This window comes from Coregonus lavaretus, assembly GCF_964263955.1.
Source record: "Coregonus lavaretus genome assembly, chromosome: 31".
Taxonomy (NCBI): Eukaryota; Metazoa; Chordata; class Actinopteri; order Salmoniformes; family Salmonidae; genus Coregonus; species Coregonus lavaretus.
In genome coordinates, this window is record NC_140018.1 from 30,161,033 (window position 1) to 30,181,307 (window position 20,275).

The window sequence follows — 20,275 nt, forward strand, 5'->3', positions numbered from 1 at the left end:
AAAAACAGCAGCTCTTTGCTGTATTCGTTGAGTTTCTCTCTAGTCATGGTTTTTAAAGTTTTTAAATGTCAAAATATAAACTTTGCTGTGCGTTCTAGGCTTCTTTTTACAGTCTATGGCTTGAGGAAACTGCAGACACGGTGATCTGCCGCTAATAATAACAACGCAAGCTTCTCGGAACCCTTTGCTATACTCACTCATTGCAGCTGCTGTGCTGGTTGTAGCGTGAGAGGAAGTAGGGAGAACGCACATTTTATGGCTTATAAAAGTATTGACAGTGCTGAATAACAACTTAAACATGAACTTACTCATAAAAACAGCAGCTCTTTGCTGTATTCGTTGAGTCTCTCTCTAGTCTTGGTTTTAAAAGGTTTGAAATGTCACAGTATCAACTTTACTGTGCGTTCAAGGTTTATTTTTACAGTCAAAGGCTCGAGGAAAGTGTGCAGACACAGTGATCTGAGCTATCTGATTGACCAGTGGTAGACCTATAGGTGCACTTCGTTTGCTCTCTGGGCCTGCCGGATAGGCAGAGTTCTACCTTCGGACACATGAAATGGTTGAAAATGGGAACACTTTGCCTTCCCGGCGCTAGGACTGCTGAATCAAGTGCACCTACCGCCAAAAAACATTTTTAAAAATAGGAACGTTGGCTTTTTTACAGAAATGTTTGGTGATCGACTAGGAATGTCTTTGAGATCAACCAGTCGGTGACCACTGCCCCAGATGTACTGTAAATTGCTTGTGTAATGTCAAGCATGATCTTGTTGTCTTCTCAGGACATTTGACATGAGGCTGGTGGTGTCTGCAGACAGGCCTGCTGTCTGTGACATGGTGAAGAGACTCAGTCTGCATGAGAGCCTGCTGGGGGACCTGGATGTGTTTTACCAGGCCCATAGAGACATGGTCAGTCACAGACACAGAGGGCATATTACTGCCAATAGGACACAGGATAGTAAAATAACCACTAGCTCCATTTACCTTAGCTAGTCTCAGTATATCAATCAATCACACAAAACAGTTCCAGTGATTACAATTATTATGTTGGAAGACTTGGAGTATCACTGATTGATTGATGGTTTTTGAAAGGAACCAAATAATTACCATGTAAACCACAGTACCAGTGGTGATTGACACCCCAGCTGTCAAACATGACTATGACAGAGCTCCAACACAGATAATTACTTTGGAAATGAAAATGGAACCATATTTATGTGTAATATCTCATCTCCCGTCCTCTTTTTCTCTGGGTCTGTCTTTCAAGATGGAACGCCCTTGTAGGTGTTTGTGGCCCATGTTCAGAACCAACTAGTTGGGATTGTAATTGTTAGAAAATAGGAGGCAATTTTCTTGTTTATCTTCACTAGACACACTCTCTCTCTCTCTCTCTCTCTCTCTCTCTCTCTCTCTCTCACTCTCACTCTCACTCTCACTCTCACTCTCTCGATATAGATTACATCTGAGCCAACTATAACATTGAAAACTTCATCTACTTCAGCCCCCACCGCTATGAGGAGCACGGCAAACTGTCACTTTGCCCTCAACCCCATCTTCCAGCACTACGCCAAACACTTCCTGAAGGAGGCGCTGCAGCTCGTCCACAAATCCTGCCTCTACTACCCAATCTACCCCTCCTACCACAGCCAGAGGGTGAGAGAAACAGCCTAAGGACCGTAAAGCTTGCATTGAGTGACTCCTCAATGTGCTCATTCCAGAGTGTGTGCGTGCGTGCACGTTGTGTTCAGTACCAGATAGCGCCTGCCCAGCCACCAGCTCTCTCCAGGGTTAGGGCAGCAGGTGCTGATATAAGACTGCCAGCTCCAGCTCTCTGGACTGTGAGAAGACATTTCCTCACTGTGTAGAGGCCTCCTCCTCCTCCTCCTCCTCCTCCTCTGCTAATTACCTTCTACAAACATGCACCAGATTGGGAGATGAGGGGTAAATATAATTATGGAATTATGGAAAAGCTCATGGGAGAGGGAATCATCATTTGAGCAGTGGATGGTGGAGCATTGGGTTGGCCAGCCATGACCGAGGCAGTAGAAGTTCTATAAAGTAGAAGGAATTTCTTTCTATTCAGGAGCATGTTGAAGGGCATGTAAATCGTGTAAACCAGCTTCATCTGAACTAATATTGTCTGCGTCCCAAATGGCACCTTATCCCTTTACAGACCTCTTATGGGTCCTGGTCAAAAGTAGTGCACTATATAGGGAAAAGGGTGCAATTTGAGATGCATCCTATATCACCTTAGACTTGGCACCTGTTAGTCACCCCCATCCCTTGCCTCCATCAATGGTATAGCTCATAGGTATCACTTCACCTGACCTTTGCCCCTTTTCTTCTCCCCTCAGAACTCCTGTGCCAATTACCTGACCTCTGTCCTGAACTGCATGGTCCCGGTGCGCCCGCCACGCCAGATTGTTTACCCTCTGGAGGAGCTGGGCATCAACACGCCATCCAAGCCGATCACCAAGGACCAGGTGGGCACAGCAGCAGCTGGTGAATATGATTTAACATGCCAGGGAATGCAAATGGGCAAATAACCACTAACTCCAGGTTAACAGAATGAGCGGGAGAGAGATGATACTAGACAGAGCTAGAGTAGGGAGAAAGAAGGGAAGTATCTTTAGTGTGAGTCATTTACATGCCCACAAGAGGGCGCTGCTTTAAAATTGATGGATTTCCCACTTAGCGCGGTGTGTTTATAACACAGATATTTGTGTCAAACAGTAAAATATTGTGGTGGATTAAATTATTTTATGTGACTGATAATTATTCAATCAAGACTAAGGAGTCCCATGTACAAACAGCATTGCAGTTTTGAACAATGCATATAATGAGCTGTAGAGATTTTTCAGTGGTATTGTATATGCACAGCTTTTCTTTAATAGTCTTTCCAAACCCACCTCCGCAGGTTATTTTTAAAGAGCTTATATTTATATAGATGAGGGCAGCAGATGGTTGCTCTGACAGATGGTTGGGGATGTTTGCCTCTGCTGTTTAACAAGGTATAGCAGCATAGTCCACTTATCACACTGTCATAAACCAGTGTCTGCCGCACCTGGGCTGTATCTCAATAGTTGTAACTAGCTTCCTCTCCTTGTGTCCTTTTCCTCCATGATCACTAATCTGGCTGGAAAGACAGGTGGAAGCAAAATAGTCTAAAGTAAACCTAACCAGTCTGTTCACCTATAAGGTCATGGAAAAAAGGAGACAAGGAAAGGAAGCCATTTCAGACTAACAAAACATAGCCCTGGACCTGTCCTTATTCGCTTAATCAAACACTTGTGTTGGATTTGCTGCAAATGTAATGTTATTCTAAATCAGAACTTTATAAGGTAATAGTTTCACTGTTTTACTTTTGCTAATCACAGCACATTCCTTATTTTATTTTACAGTCTATATTCTCAACATTTTGTAAAATAGGCCTAATAATATCAATGGCGCTTTAGTCCACAGCATGTTCTGAACCATAAGATAGACGCAGCACAGTTATGCAACATGTTGCTGTGCTTTTTAATCTTAGATCATAGATTTAATCGGAGACGAATTGTCCCTATATGTGTCACGTGTATCGCATGGCACTCCCCTCTCCCTCAGTGCATTTGCAGATACACCTGCATTCACCCATTCCAGCCCATCCAATTTAAAAGCTCTATTTAGTAACACGGCAACCATCATATCCAGGCTGCCGTGTAGATAAGAGGAGAGCAGAGAGCTGCTTCGCAGCTTTGTCTCTCAGGGTGCATCCCAAATTGTACCCTATTCCCTAAATAGTACACTACTTCTGACCAGAGCTCAATGGGCCCTGGTCAGAAGTAGTGCACTATGGGAATAGGGTGCCATTTAGGACCCAGATGCAGCTTTGTGATGTAAGCCTGGTGTCTAGCACAGATGTATTAATCAGATTTAAAGCACCTGTTCCCTCTCTATCAATATGGGATCATATTACACAGTGCCATGGTCACAGCACCCGGCCATTATGTTAGAAAAAGGTTAGGCAGCATCTCCACAGGGATAGGAAATAGGGACAGATGCACCTGCCCCACGCTATACCTATCTGCACATGACAAATCAAGGTGATTATTTTTGAGGGTGTTCTTTACAAAGTGAAATAAAGATGTCATTAGCTGAACTGATAATTTTCCTGCACTTTAATTACATGGGTTTGATAACATTTGCTCATTTTCACATGAAGAGTTAGAATTTACGTTTTATGTTTACATGTGTTCTTTTAAGAACAGAGCAGGTGCTACTGGCAGTAACAAATATTATTCAAAGGTTAATTCCACCCCCCCGTTTCCCCTTCCTTTGTGGTGTGCTGCCATTTTCCATCCAACAAGGTGTATAGGGGAACCAATCTAGCTAATTAGGAATGCTCAAGGACCAGTTAGTGCACTAAAATCACTGTGTGATTATTAATAATCCATGTCAGCATTTGGAGAGATGGAAAATTCTGTGGATAACACAATGTTCTCTGCAACTATTCTTACTCTGTACCATATGTTGAATGCTCTGACATTTGGACATTTCTTTTCAAAAGGGCCAGTACCCATAATGAATGAGTTAGTATTTAAGTAGGAGCGCTGGCACTTATTAAGTTTCACTCAGTGCTTCCAGTGCCTCCGTCTAATATTAAGAAATGTCCATATTGTTTGGTATGAACGCTGCTAAAAGAATATTAGAATGTTTGGGCTGAAAGCTGGTACTTTCTTTTAGGTAGTTAAGTGCTCAGGGAAATGCCTGTCTAGGGTTTAGGCCATTGTCATTGAAAGAAACCCAAATGGAAAAATGGTGTGCACATTATTAATACAAATAAAGCTTTAAGGAATGCAATAATTGTGTGTGGCATGTATATTGGTTAAATTGCTGGAGTGACTGAAATATTAACATTTTAGGAGAGACATGTTTTGAAATAATCAAACAAATGAATCTTTTACTTTTATAGACACTCTCTCCCTCTTTGGCCCAGGCCCCATATGCACTCAACCACATCAACCAAAAACTAACCATGGAACCAAAAGTCACCATCGATGCCAGGATTGTGATAGTGAGGGCATCAGACACTGGCTTAGCTTTTTTTCCGAGGTGCTCGCTTTTTGGTAAGTATTGAGAAATTGAATACGAAGCATTCATAAATTGCATTTAGAAATGTGTGTTTTGGTCCAGTTGAGAGGTGCTTAGATCTTAACCCGTATCTGAAGGGCACAATCGCCAGATTATATGACTTAATACAGAATATTAATCCGCCTTCCTGGGCAAATACAAAATCTGCATGGGAGCAAGACATGGGTGGCAAGCTACCCGATGACATATGGCAACATAGTATTGAGCGTATCTACACCTCATCATTTTGCATAAGGCACAGGCTCATTCAGTTCAAAGTTTTGCACCGTCTCCATTGCTCAAATGACAGACTGGCAAACATATATCCAAATGTTGATGTCAAATTTTTGAGATGCCATCAGAGTCCAGCAACTGTGGGACGCATGTTTTGGTCATGCCAGTCTTTCAGTGGCTTCTGGGACCCCATTTTTGAGCCATTCTCACACGTGTAACAAAACTATTAGCCCCAACCCATTCACTGCTATTTTTGGAGTACTTCCCCTAGATCAGAATGTTACCACGTATCGCTGCTAGCTCGCCGCCTTGTCCTCTTTCACTGGAAGACTGCAAAGCCGCCTTCCTTTATGCAGTGGGTTAAGGAGGTGATGTCATCTTTGCCTATGGAAAAGGTAAGGTACACTGTGCATGGGTCCCCATTCATAAAATACGTGGAGATCCTGGATTTTACATAGTGTAACTAGTATATATTAGTAAGCAGTCATGTCGGATCTAGTGGCCATATATTGTGCTGATAAGTTTCAATAATAATTATGGACACCGATTTTTGTATTTTATTTTTATATTTCAATTGTTTTAGTTTAGTTTTAGTTTCTATCATTGTCTATTTTTTGTCTTATTACATTTTCTGTGATATCCTTGTATGACGCCTTGGTGGGGTGGGTGGATGGGAGGGATGGGTGGGTGGGTGGGTGTGTGTGTGGGTGGGGGAATAAGGGGTTGGGGTTGTTGTACGGTTTTTCTTTCTGTTCTCATATCTGAAAATCTATCAATAAAGTACATTCAAAAAAGAAATGTGTGTTTTAGAGGAAGCTCAATGACATCCACCTCTAGATGATTGTAATTAGTGGGAGTGACTGTTAGGTATTAGAGAAGCAGCTTGTACAGCTTTAACAGCTGTGATTAGTAGAAACATGAGTAGGGAAGCTAATAGGCATAACCACCCAGAGCAACATGTGTGAACACACTACCATCCCTTTTCCCACCAAGGCAATTTATACAACCAGCTTACTATTGGTGTTACTCTGAATTCATGGTTACCTTCAAACAAACACCAACAGCACACCTTTTGTTATTACAGTATTTTTTGCATAGTCATAAATAAGTCGTTTTCTTAACTCTTCTTAATCTATCTGCACATGCAGTGTGTGCCGATTCTTGTTTCTCAAAGTCTTGATGTTTGGTTAAATGAGGCATAGTTCTAGGCTTGGATGAAGGCCAGCACACACACGACAACCCTCCATGACAATGAGTAAAAACACTTGTCTAAAGTGTCTGTCAACAGCATTCACTTGCAGAATGAGTTCTCCAGCATTTGTCTTTTATTCCAGGAATCCAATCTCTGAAAATGTCACCAGACCTTTGATTGGTTAGAAAGTGGAGGCGCTGCTACATGTTTGCATTCATCCCATCTTTGTGATTAACTGTTCCTCCAAACAATATGGCGTTTAGGCCTGCTCATTCACCATGAGCCGATAACTGCCAGGCAACCGGGTCATTGTGTGTGGATGTGAAAGCAGCGCGGAGGGAGGGAGTGTGCATAACGCAGGGAAGGGGTTGGCAGGCAGGAGCACCGGGGCGTTGGGCACACAGCTGCCTGGGGCTGGCATTCAGGAGGGCCGAGCGCTGGCCCTTTAATTAGCCACTCCACTGTTCTCCTGTCAGGGATCTTCTGCAGCGATCTGTGTTTGCTGTCACTAATGACTTGACTAATGAGGCAGTTAGTGTCCACTAAATTAATGGTGAGGCGGTGCTAGTAGTGGGCCTGGGTGAGTGATGGGTCAGCTTGGGCCCTGCTGGGCCCCCTTATCAGGCCAACCCAAACGGCTGGCCTCCAGCTTTCCATCCTCCTCCATCCAGCCCACCCCCCCCTCCTCCATTACTCAGTGCGACAGGGTCAGAGTTGGGGGAAACAGGGCAGACAGATAAAGAGGTGTTGGTGTGGTGGGGCTGCTCTGCCTCTCTGCCTGGTGGTCAGTGGGGTGGGGGGAGTGGGGGGAGTGGGGCGTCGGGGTCACAGCGGCCGTCTGTCAGCGCCTGATAACAGACAGACAGAAAGCCAGGAGCTGGTGATTTGGTCACGTCCAGAGCCCAATAACAGGCCTTAATGCCTCAGTGCTGGGAGTTAAACCCACCTTCTGGCTCAGATTAACACAGAAAGTTGGATTGAACTGAGCTCTGATTATTCTCTGTTCATCAGAAAAAGTAACGTTATGACTATAACTACTGTTCCCTGAAGGAAGGAAACAAGGTACAACATACTATGGGGGAGTCGCACTCTCGTAACTTCGGTTGAAGGATCTAAAATCACGCCTGACAAGGCCAATGAAAAATGTGCCTCGCTGGAAGCCCTGCCTTACACAGGTGATAAGCGTGAGGCTTGGATTCATTCCTTCAATTTAATATATATAGGATATAGCCATGACGCAACATCACCTTTGAGTCGCCTGGGGCGAATTGAGTACATGGCCGAGGCCAAAGCCATAAGCAGGGAGGTTTTGCAGGAGAGGATCTTCAGATCCACCAACTCCAGAGGCTCAAACAGGGCCGTACACAGTGCCTCCAAAACCAGTGCCAAGTCCCATGTGGGTGCAATAGGTTTAGAAACCGGTCTGAGACCCCGGTGAGGCTCCATCAATTCCCACATGACCCACTGAGATAGTGGGTCAGAATGCCTGTCCCTGCTCAAAAAGCTCCTGTAGGAACATAAGGATGACCCTCACAGTGCACTGAAAAGGAACACGTCCTTTCTCTTGGCACCAGAGCTCAAGCGCTTGCCACTTATACGCATACAGCCCTCTCATGGAGGGCACCCTTGCAGACTGAATGGTAGCAATAACATTTAGAGGGAAACCTCTAGCCATCAGATTGGCCTTCTCAGGGGCCAGGCCCATAGGAACCAAATCTCCGGCCTGGGACAACAGGTGCGCCTGGGACAACAGGTCCCTGCGCAACGGGAGTTGCCACGGGTCACCACCTAAAAGGCGAACGATCTCCACGAACCAAGGGGCCAACGGGGAGCTACAACAATCAATAATAAGCCCTCCCGGTGTGCCCTCTCCAACGTGGGCTGAATCAGAAACACTGGCAGAAACTCGTAAAGGAGGGTCCGAGGCCACTGGTGCGCCAGAGTGTCCGTTCCCATCAAGAAATGTATACGTCACTGCGCATTTTCTCGCGATGCTTAAAGATCTACGTCAGCCTTGCCAAAAATGCCCCATACCTGGGAGACCAGCAGGGGTGTAGCCTCCACTTCTGAGAGAGTGGGTTCTACCTGGATAAAATATATACACCCGAGTTGAAGCAAACGGGGACATGCATTGCCCATCAATAGGGAGTGAGCCAAGGTTAGGAGGGAGAGAGACAGCATCTCTCCCTGTCTGTTGATTCACTCCACCACTGACATATTGCCGGTTCTGACCAGCACAAGCCGGCCCGACAAAAGCAGGGGGAAGCGCCTGAGCACCAGATACGGCGTTAGGAGCTCCGGGTAACTGATATGCAGTGCACACCGCACCGGTTTCCACGTAGGTCTAGAATGGGACACAATGTTCAGTCCATTTTCGGAACCAGGAAATACTAGCTGTACCAGGATCTTCCGGGATCTTCGACATAGGAACCACTCGTATTGCTTGTTTCTGGAGACTAGAGGATATTTCCTCCCTCAAAACGGGCGTTGAGGCCGCGAGAATAGTCGATAGCGTGGAGGACGCACAACAAATTGTAGCCTGTTCCCTGGCATCACCGTTCACATGATCAAGGGCGACACTGCAGATGCGCACCATTGGATGGAGCAGACAGCGAGCCTCCCATGAAGAGCCATCTGAAGGGACGGGACACCACCTTGTAGAGTGGGAGAGATTGGTTCTTCTTCCATTTCCACCACTCTTGACAACCATCAAACTCACATGTGGGAGACAACACTTTTGACACCTGTGAACACTGTGGAACTTTGGGGTTGAATAAATGCTGCCAAGGTTAGCCTAAAGCCCGGCCCACACAAGGGCTTCGATGATCATTCCTGTTCACACTGAGGTGTAATTGAAGGAATGAATCCGAGCCTCACGCTTATCACCTGTGGAAGGCGGGACTCACAGCAAGGCGCGGAATTCATTGACCTTTGGCAGGCGTGACTGTAGATCCTTCAACTGAAGTCGCGAGAGTGCGACTCCCCATAGTATGTTGTACCGAAGTTGACTGACTGAAAGGGAATACACTGGATTAGGCTGCCATTGTGAACAAGACTATGGTTGAGTTATTTATTCTATACAGCAAACCGAGTGTTAAAATCTATTGACATTAAAGGGTTGTAATAACTATTGTGTTGACACATCTGTTTGTGTTGCCTGAAAAGGTATTTTTTTCACTTCATACACAAATGTGCAACTTAGATGCAGTGCATTCACTAGACAAGATCAATCACTTTCTCTCACGGAGAGAGGCAGCAGACTTACAGGCGATCTAAAGCTTGACATGACATGGCTCAGCCCAGTGTACATCTCCTTTTCACTCAGCACCATTGAGGCTTTCTCTGTTGTATTGCCAATGGGAATAATGTCCATTTGGCACGGAACAAAGGAGGACATTTACATCACAATAGACCTTTTACACTCCTGATAGTAAACGCATAAGAGGAACACTACAGGCTGGGGACAAAACCAGACAAAACAAAGGAAGGGCTTTTATTATAAGGCTTAGAAAAGAAAGGATTTTTTATGTATACCGATGTAGATGAAATGCAATAAGGGTATTAGATGGAGGCATTAAGTTGCATCTGCGCCCTCTCACTCAGCTCCCAGAGAATAACAGCACACTGCAGATAGAGCCGTAGCTCTTTTCTCTGTGATTCCCTCTATTCTTCCTGGAACCAATGTACTGTATGTCTAGTATTAGATTTTCCCACTACTACACAATGGAACAGGAACACTGACATATAATTCTTGCCGAAATACACCCATTTGTTCATCAGGTCAAGACCATTTGTGTTTAGGTATGATGAAGTCATAATTTCTCTGAAAATACATGTTCTCGTATTCTGCGCTGGACATTGTTAATTCCTCCAGATAGTGCGGTGCTCTATCTATGCATTCTTCCAAGACTGGCTGAAGGCCACTGAATTGTCAGAAGCAGGGTCATCTTCCCAGTAATCATTATGTTCCTTTCCTGCTCCAGCCCACACCTGCAGGTTCAATAACATGACTCTGATCTCCACGCATGGCTTCCCAGGCTACTACACCAAAATAAAGTATGAGATTCCTGTCCTCAAGATAAGATACCTGCAGCTTCTCTTAATATCATTCAACGTCTACATGGAAGACTGTCGTCATCAATGTCAATGGAAATGTACATCAGAGCTTAGGAATCATTTAGATCGCATGGATACAGAAATGGCCTGTATTACAAATGTATAATACCCAGACGCAGAATATACTGTATCTGCCTATCAAAGACATCTTTCAGCAGGCTCTATAAAAGCTTGAACATACTACATAATGAACATCTGTTGTAGACTGTGCCAAGCTGACTAACTTCACTCTCCCTGTCCACTACCCACAGCCATTGCTACTGTGACAGGGACCATACCCAGCTGTCTCTGCACTCCTGGATCAACGTAGTGACGGGCAAGATGGTGGGCATCGACAGGGCAGCCAAGCACGTGCTGGTGTTGGGGGGCAGGAAGGTGCCCTATAATCACCTCATCCTGTATACAGGCCAGCAGTACCAGATTAGAGGGACATATAACACACTGGTCTACTACAGGGGTGACAAAGTCATTTTTCCCCGGGGGCCACATTCGGTCTTCAATGAGGTCCGCACTGAAAATGTGTTATTTCCTTGCCGTCAAAATATCCATATATATTTTTTAATGTTCTATGCTCCCTGACTGTCTAGCTTTCATTTAGGTGATTATTAGCAAGCTGAACACTTTCAAGAAACTGTATGAATGTAGGTCCATAATCATTTCAACACAGTTCTGATTTGGTTTTAGTTCTTTTAAAGTATATTGAGTTTGTATTGGACCGCCTCGCGGGCCGGATGTTCGACACTCCTTGTCTACTATGTAATAGTGTCAGGTGAAAAGCACACTCTGGGCTCTATTTTAAAAAACCTAACACAATGATAAATCTTAGCGCTGGTGGTAGCGTTATAGGGTTCAGGGGTGTGTCAGAAATATTTTTGTTATTTTCACAACCGTAATTATGGGCGCAGTAGCTGGCGGTGGTGCTAAAGGGCTGGGTTTTGATGAATAAACAAGTTGTGGGTGTGTCAAGGCTTGGCCTCTCACTGGCCAATCAGAACAACGCTCCATGGCTAAATATGTGGTTGCTTCAAGTTGTGTATTTACGTTTTTTAATGTATTCCATTGTCATCAATTCCAATTAGAATGTTAGTCCATTATAGCCTAGTTCGTTAAATAGCCTTCCCCATATTTGCTAATGTTGAACATGTTTGCAGTCCACATTGTTCTAATTGCATTGCTTCAATATGGAAATACATTGTTAAACATAGGCTATAGCATTCACACTAGGCCTACTGTAAATTGCAGTCTGGACATGGACATGCCAAAGGTAGTCAATCAACAAGATTACATTCACTAAGCTATTGACGATACAGTAACTTGTTTTAAATAGGCTATGTCCAAATACAGTTCCAGGCACCATAATTGCTCTTTGTGGACATATAATACAAACAAGGCAACTTAGACTACAGAGGGTTTTACGCACATCCAAACTTTTAACAGGAGCTGGATAAAGATCCAATATAAAGACAAATGGGGAACGTCCACTCAAATATACTGCTCGCAAATGTAATGTTTTATAAACCTCATGGAACCATCTTACAGGTCGTATTTGCACTTCTCCAGAAATAGCAGACGAAATTGCATTGCATTCGAGCCATGTACGATCTCACCATAGATGGGTTGGCTGACAACGTCTATACAAAATACTAGCTCCTGTCAATTGTATTATTGCCTATGTGCGAGGCAGAAATCTGCCGTTAATATGGCATTATAGGCTGAATAGTTTGGAGGAGCGCGTCTTTGGTAATCAGAAGAGGGGCACTCTTTGAAAATGGGGATGGTTAGCCTACTTCAACAAGCGAAATGCAGTTATGTGAATTGTGAATAATAAAAAAGGGCAAAAACCTTCAAAGCACTCTCAGTAGACCATTTAAAACCCCTTTATTCATAGACTACTTGGCTAATGGCCAAGATAAAAAAGCTAATGCAATGCTGCTAAACCAGCGTTTATTGAGGGGAGGGTAGGCTATGCTTGATTATTGTATTTTATTTTATTAAACGAATTGGGGGAAACAAATAATTGTTTTATGTTTCTAAATGTGAGATTCACCGGCACAAAAGGCACATCATTCCTTCCATGGGCACTGTGCGTCACGGCTGGATAGGCTGCGCTTCCACTCTCAAAAATCCATGATGCCATTACCAACTGCTTTACCGTTAAGACCTGCTTTTTGTGGGTCTTAAAACTATCCATTAGCGCTGCATGAAATTGTCACTTTTGCGCTTGTTTTTAAGGACAAACCTCAAATATTGCCACCCCTTACACCTCAGCGCAAGCGAGCTAATGTTACATGGGCAAATTGCCAAACCTTCCGTTGGGATGGAAAATGCCAAGCGTGTCAGCTTTTACATGACGAAAAAACGAACGTGCGTTTGACACTGGCGCTTCCTTAGCACCAGACGAAAATAGAGCCCTCTGTTTCTATAGATAGAGCAAGTTATTTCGACATAATCGTCATCATTTCTCAATGCCGTTATGCTGAATTGATGACATACCATGCTTTTTTTTTTACGTGCACAATGTTGAATGATTGCTGTAAGGATTTCTGGATTCTTCCCTGCTAGGTTCCCTGTCCCACTGTTGTGGACATAAGCCAACGTCCTCCCAACAGCCAGCTCCCAGCCCAGCTGTAGATACACAGGCCTTTCCCATCCAACCTCTTTACCCTCAAGAACCACTACGACTGTGTGACAGTCTACCAGTGGCTGCTGAAGAACTTTGTAGAGCTGGAGGGTTTGTATGTAGCCTTGGTACCAGTCTGTTTGTACCATCATGCCACTCCTTGTCATACCAAGCAAATGCTGAGGAGTGGCACGAACAGACTAGTAACCAGGCTAGTATGTACAGTGCATTCTGAAAGTATTCAGACCCCTTGACCTTTTCCACATTTTGTTAGGTTACAGCCTTATTCTAAAATGGATTTTTTTTTTTTATCCTCATCAATCTACACACTATACCCCATAATGACAAAGTGAAAACAGGTTTTCATAAATTATTGTAAATGTATAAAAAAAAAAAAAACTGAAATACCTTATTTACATAAGTATTCAGACCCTTTAATATGAGACTCGAAATTGAGCTCAGGTGCATCCTGTTTCCATTGATCATCCTTGAGATATTTCTACAACTTGATTGGAGTCCACCTGTGGTAAATTCAATTGATTGGACATGATTTGGAAAGGCACATACTTGTCTATATAAGGTCCTACAGTTGACGGTGCATGTCAGACCAAAAACCAAGCCATGAGGTCGAAGGAATTGTCCATAGAGCTCAGAGACAGGATTGTGTCGAGGCACAGATCTGGGGAAGGGTACCAAAACATTTCTGCAGCATTGAAGGTCCCCAAGAACACAGTGGCCTCCATCATTCTTAAATAGAAGAAGTTTGGAACCACCAAGACTCTTCCTAGAGCTGGCCGCCCGGCCAAACTGAGCAATCGTGGGAGAAGGGCCTTGGTCAAGGAGGTGACCAAGAACCCGATGGTCACTCGGACAGAGCTCCAGAGTTCATCTGTGGAGATGGGAGAACCTTCCAGAAGGACAACCATCTCTGCAGCACTCCACCAGTCAGGCCTTTATGGTAGAGTGGCCAGACAGAAGCCACTCCACAGTAAAAGGCACATGACAGCCCGCTTGGAGTTTGCCAAAAGGTGCCTAAAGGACTCTCAGACCATGAGAAACAAGATTATCTGGATGCCAAGAGTCACGTCTGGAGGAAACCTGGCACCATCCCTACAGTGAAGCATGGTGGTGGCAGCATCATGCTGTGGGGATGTTTTTCAGCGGCAGGGACTGGGAGACTAATCAGGATCGAGGGAAAGATGAACGGAGCAAAGTACAGAGAGATCCTTGATGAAAACCTGCTCCAGAGCGCTCAGAAACCCAGACTGGGGCGAAGGTTCACCTTCCAACAGGACAACGACCCTAAGCACACAGCCAAGACAACGTAGGAGTGGCTTCGGGACAAGTCTCTGAATGTCTTTGAGTGGCCCAGCCAGAGCCCGGAATTGAACCCAATCTAACATCTCTGGAGAGACCTGAAAATAGCTGTGCAGCGATGCTCCCCATCCAACCTGACAAAGCTTGAGAAGATCTGCAGAGAAGAATGGGAGAAACTCCTCAAATACAGGTGTGCCAAGCTTGTAACGTCATACCCAAGAAGACTAGAGGCTGTAATCGATGCCAAAGGTGCTTCAACAAAGTACTGAATAAAAGGGTTGAATACTTGTGATATTTCAGTTTTTTACTTGTAATACATTTGCTAACATTTCTAAAAACCTGTTTTTGCTTTGTCATTATGGGGTATTGTGTGTAGATTGATGAGAAAAAATACAATGTAATCAATTAAAGAATAAGGCTGTAAAGTAACAAAATGTTGAAAAAGTCAAGGGGTCTGAATGCCTTCCGAATGCACTGTATGTACTGTATGTAGGAAGTGCTAAAGGCATGATAACCCCCTTACATTAATTTCCACTGATGTGCCATTATTCAACAGCATATGAATAATAAGGGTAATTAGTGAGAGGGGGAAATCTTTCATCTCTCTCAAACAGGTCTGCCTCCTCCATCTCCCTTCATTTACAGGGTGATATTAATTTCTGAGAGGCTTGTGTCCCAAATGGTAATCTATTCCCTATATAGTGCACTACTTTTGACCAGAGCCCTATGGGCTATAAAGGGAATAGGGTGCCATTTGGAACGTAGGCAGAGAAAAGGTTTTCTGTTTTCTGCTGATGAAAAGTCTGATGTCATTAAGTATAATTAATATTTTTCCTCTGAAGGAATATGAGATGTGCAGTGATCCAGATTAAGCCTATTATATTCACTAATTAGGGGATCTGTTCATTATGGAGGATATCATTACAAAATGCAAATTACTGTTACTACAAATTTAATGTTGTAGACAGGATGAAAATGTGTTGGAAATGGCTGTATTTTATTTGTTCCTTATTCCAAACATCTTTTTTTAAAGGAATGGAGGGATAAGGAAAAGGAAGGAGGAATAATAACGAATATAAATCATAGAGCAAGCATTTCAAGCATTTCAAGTGTACTGGCAGGATTGCCCTATGCAGTGGCTCTGTTGTAGCTTTCCACTTCAGCACCATGGACAGGGACACAGAAAAGAACTGACAAACAGTGAGGTGCTTCAATAAACTGCTTTCGTTTTCTACAAAAGCATCAACTTCATGTTTGCCGTCCCCATAAACATGATTACAAAATGTTACATGTTGGATTGTCACTGGCTACTCAACCAGTTACTTGAACGCTTATATGGATTGGGACAAAAACACACTACTATGCAATTCTTCTCCCCCCCCCCAAATTGTCAAATACAGTCTTTTTTATACAGGCCTTAGCAATGATTTTATTCAGGCTCTACATCACTGTCTCCCAAATCAACTGGAATGCAACCATTGTTGTTCCTCCCATTTAGGATAATAAGCACAAGGGTAGGAATGCCTACCTCGAGGAGAAAGCTGCCACTTCCGAAACCTGTGCATTAAACGACCCATTCACTGAGGCTAAACTAATTTAGATCCTGCTTTGCTGTCATTATTAGCATCATTGTGTTTTCATCACCAAGGCATGTCTTGCATGCAGAGGCTGAGCTGTAAGAATTCAGAGGTCACTGGGATAGCTGCTCTCATCTCATCCCCCCACCACAGCTCTTCACTGACAAGGAGAAGATTAGGCTGTCTTTGTGTGGTTGCCTTGCCCCCTTGTTGAGTAATTTGTCTGGCTGTAATAGATTTCAATCAATCCTCCTCTTGTGATGGTAAATTGCTCACTATTCATTCAATCTCTGTTCTTTGTTGTAATGTCCAGTTTTTATGTTGGCGTGACAGATAATACCATCATCTACAGCAACACCATCGATGTGTACGCCTGTGTGGGGACTCTGTTAAGCCTGGGTGTCGAAGGCTTTCGCATCCACCTGGTCCATCTGCCCACTGATGAAGACTCTAGCTGCAGCCCCAGCTCCTGCTTCAGTAACCACTTGGTGGAGAAGGCCATGAAGAAGGCCTTGGAGAACAGTGGGGTCCATGTTCACCACAACTGCCTGCTGGCCCAGATGAATGACGGACAGAACCCTGAGTCAATCACCTTCTTGTCCTTCACCAGCGACAGTCAACCTCTCAGGCTGGAGTGCTCTTTAAGTCCAAATCAACAACACTGAGAGAAAAGAGGGCTCTTACTAGGGTGTAGTAACCTTATACTTGATTCAGTGAATTGTGTAAGAGGTCTCTAAAATTGATTTTTATATTTGTTGTCATTTAGCAGATGCTCTTATCCAGAGCAACTTACAGTTAGTGAGTGCATACATTTTATTTTTTATTTTTTTATATATTTTTTTATACTGGCCCCCCATGGGAATCGAACCCACAACCCTGGCATTGCAAACACCATGCTCTACCAACTGACCTACATCCCTGCCGGCCATTCCCTCCCCTACCCTGGGCCAATTGTGCGCCACCCCATGGGTCTCCCCGTAGCGGCCGGCTACGACAGCCTGGATTCAAACCAGGATCTCTAGTGGCACAGCTAGCCTTAGACCACTGCGCCACTCGGGATTGTACAAAACACAGGAGGTTGGTGGCACCTTAATTGGGGAGAACGGGCTCGTGGTAATGACTGGAGCGGAATCAGTGGAATGGTATCAAATACATCAAACACATGGTGTCCAGGTGTTTGATGCCATCCCATTTGCTCTGTTCCGACCATTATTATGAGCCGTTCACCCCTCAGCAGCCTCCACTGGTACAAAAGTGGTCTGTGGTATTTTTTTCCCAAAGTGCTTCAATCATTGTTGTTTTCTTATTGTCCATTTTTATTGTGGATTTCATAATCTTATGAGCAGAGTAAAATAGCTGGTAGCAAGAGGGTTTTGATACAAATGTAGTAAAACTGTTCACGTCCTTGATTTCTTCTTGTGGGTTTTCATGAACCTCTCCTCCAAAGGGGTGGACTACGATGCCTTTCAGTCCATCAACAATGCCTGTCTGGTGTACAACGGCCGACTGGTCATAGACACCACCTTCCATACCAGCGACTCCACCATCCATGCTGCCGGGCCTCTCACCAAGTTCCCCCGGCGCTACCTCGCAGACCAGTGGTCCCACTCCAGATTCAACTCCAGGGAGGTGTGCCAGGAGCTGGCTGCTATTCTGCTGCCCTTCTTCGACCCCACCCTGGAACCGGCCATCAACCCTCCAGCCGACCTGGACCGCCTCATCACCATCTACACACAGGCCAAGATTCAAGGTCTGCTGCCGTCCAACAAGCGGCTTATTATGCTTACCCAATAATAATGCATTCAATCACAGTTGGGCTCAATTGAACTCAATTGATTGAACATGAAATTGATTTAAATATGATTGAAATAGCCTATATAGGCCCATGTAGCCTATGTATCTTTTAATGCCGTCATCTCGGTTTTCATTTGAAGAATACCAGCTATTATCCTTCACTTGTTTGTAACAATTTCAAATACTTTGGCAACTTTGTATTTGTAGTATTGTAAGTTATCGGCAGTCACAGTCAGATAGCCTAAACATACTGATTCTATGTTTAGAGGAGATCTGTGAATAATGTGATGCGGAAGGGCAAAAAAGCATCTAACGATGCACTTTGGCTGCTCTATGAGTGGTCTGGATCACTCGTAGATGTGTAAAGATTTTTAAGAGCCACGTTACTAACGAAGGCTCTGGGAAACCCCTCAGCTACTAAAGATACATCGTAAGAAGGGTCTAACAATTATCTTAATGCTACGAAGGCTCTGGGAAACGAGGCTGAGTCATAATTCTGATTAAAACGAATTGTATTTTTTTCTATCACTGTGTTTATGTATTGAAAACCACACATTAGCACATTGTCTATCGTGTTATGCAAGGTCTGTTCAGGAGAATGTACTCCATCTCACATTTTTATGCAAAGTTCCATTGTTCCCTGGTAATGGAATCTCTGAGAAACTCACTTCTTTGTTATTTTACTGTGTTTGATAATCAAGCAACATTGACCTATTCTGTATTTAGTTAGTCACATGGGAAACAAGGTTATGTGTTCACAATACAATCACTTCTCTTTGTCCTTTTCGAACGAATGAAATAGCCTTTAACTTTTTTCAATGGTAGAAATTCCATATCATCACCAGGCATTTCACTGCTCATTCTGAAGCATTTTCTATTCCACTGTAGTAGTCATCCACACATATAAAATTCTGTTCATTTGAAAATACATACTGTAACTATTTATTGCTCATCAAGTTACCAAGTTCCAAGTTTTTATTCTTATCAGTATTATTCTTATTTGTTTTTTTATTATTATTATTATCAACAATTATTATTACCATGTGTTTTTGTAAATATTAGACTAATTAGGTACAGTATTTCATACCACCCCACGTGTCTTAACCTTGGAAGATACTGTATATGTTGGAACCATGCCTGGGTTTTCATTGTTTATTGGCATCAGTAAACCCATAAACCCCTGTTTAGCAGTACTATCTGCTTTTAACATCTATACACCAAGATGGGAGACTGCCGGGAGGATTGAGCAAAGGCCGTCTTGACCCTGTAGAGGTAAGTGCTATTTTAAATGCTCACTAGAAAGTGTTTGACTTGATTATTTTTTCCACATACAGTTGAAGTCAGAAGTTTAAATACACTTAGGTTGGAGTCATTAAAACTCGTTTTTCAACCACTCCACAAATGTCTTGTTAACAAACTATCGTTTTGGCAAGTCGGTTAGGACATCTACTTTGTGAATGACACAAGTAATTTTTCCAACAAATGTTTACAGACAAATTATTTCACTAATAATTCACTGTATCACAATTCCAGTGGGTTAGAAGTTTACATACACTAAGTTGACTGTGCCTTTAAACAGCTTGGAAAATTCCAGAAAATGATGTCATGGCTTTAGAAGCTTCTGATAGGCTAATTGACATAATTTGAGTCAATTGGAGGTGTACCTGTGGATGTATTTCAAGGCCTACCTTCAAACTCAGTGCCTCTTTGCTTGACATCATGGGAAAATCAAAAGAATTCAGCCAAGACCTCAGAAAAAAATGTGTAGACCTCCACAAGTCTGGTTCATCCTTGGGAGCAATTTCCAAACGCCTGAAGGTACCACGTTCATCTGTACAAACAATAGTATGCAAGTATAAACACCATGGGACCACGCAGCCATCATACCGCTCAGGAAGGAGACGCGTTCTGTCTCCTAGAGATCAAATCAAATCAAATTGTATTGGCCACATGCGCCGAATACAACAGGGGCAGACATTACAGTGAAATGCTTACTTACAGCCCTTAACCAACAGTGCATTTATTTTTAACAAGTAAAAATAAAACAACAACAAAAAAAGTGTTGAGAAAAAAAGAGCAGAAGTAAAATAAAATAACAGTAGGGAGGCTATATATACAGGGGGGTACCGGTGCAGAGTCAATGTGCGGGGGCACCGGCTAGTTGAGGTAGTTGAAGTAATATGTACATGTGGGTAGAGTTAAAGTGACTATGCATAAATAATTAACAGAGTAGCAGCAGCGTAAAAGGATGGGGTGGAGGGGCAGTGCAAATAGTCCGGGTAGCCATGATTAGCTGTTCAGGAGTCTTATGGCTTGGGG

The 20,275-nt window shown here is 43.5% G+C and overlaps 1 pseudogene across 1 annotated transcript in view; it reads left to right on the forward strand.

Moving 5' to 3' along the window:
• Positions 1 to 20,275, forward strand: part of LOC311107152 (cilia- and flagella-associated protein 61-like) — a 36,088-nt pseudogene that overhangs the window by 12,756 nt on the left and 3,057 nt on the right. Inside the window, exons 8-17 of the transcript in view lie at positions 780 to 906; positions 1,449 to 1,650; positions 2,352 to 2,480; positions 4,973 to 5,102; positions 10,516 to 10,610; positions 10,900 to 11,068; positions 13,211 to 13,379; positions 16,496 to 16,790; positions 17,551 to 17,912; positions 19,179 to 19,228. The product of the transcript in view is annotated as a cilia- and flagella-associated protein 61-like (transcript). The remainder of the gene's footprint in view (positions 1 to 779; positions 907 to 1,448; positions 1,651 to 2,351; positions 2,481 to 4,972; positions 5,103 to 10,515; positions 10,611 to 10,899; positions 11,069 to 13,210; positions 13,380 to 16,495; positions 16,791 to 17,550; positions 17,913 to 19,178; positions 19,229 to 20,275) is intronic.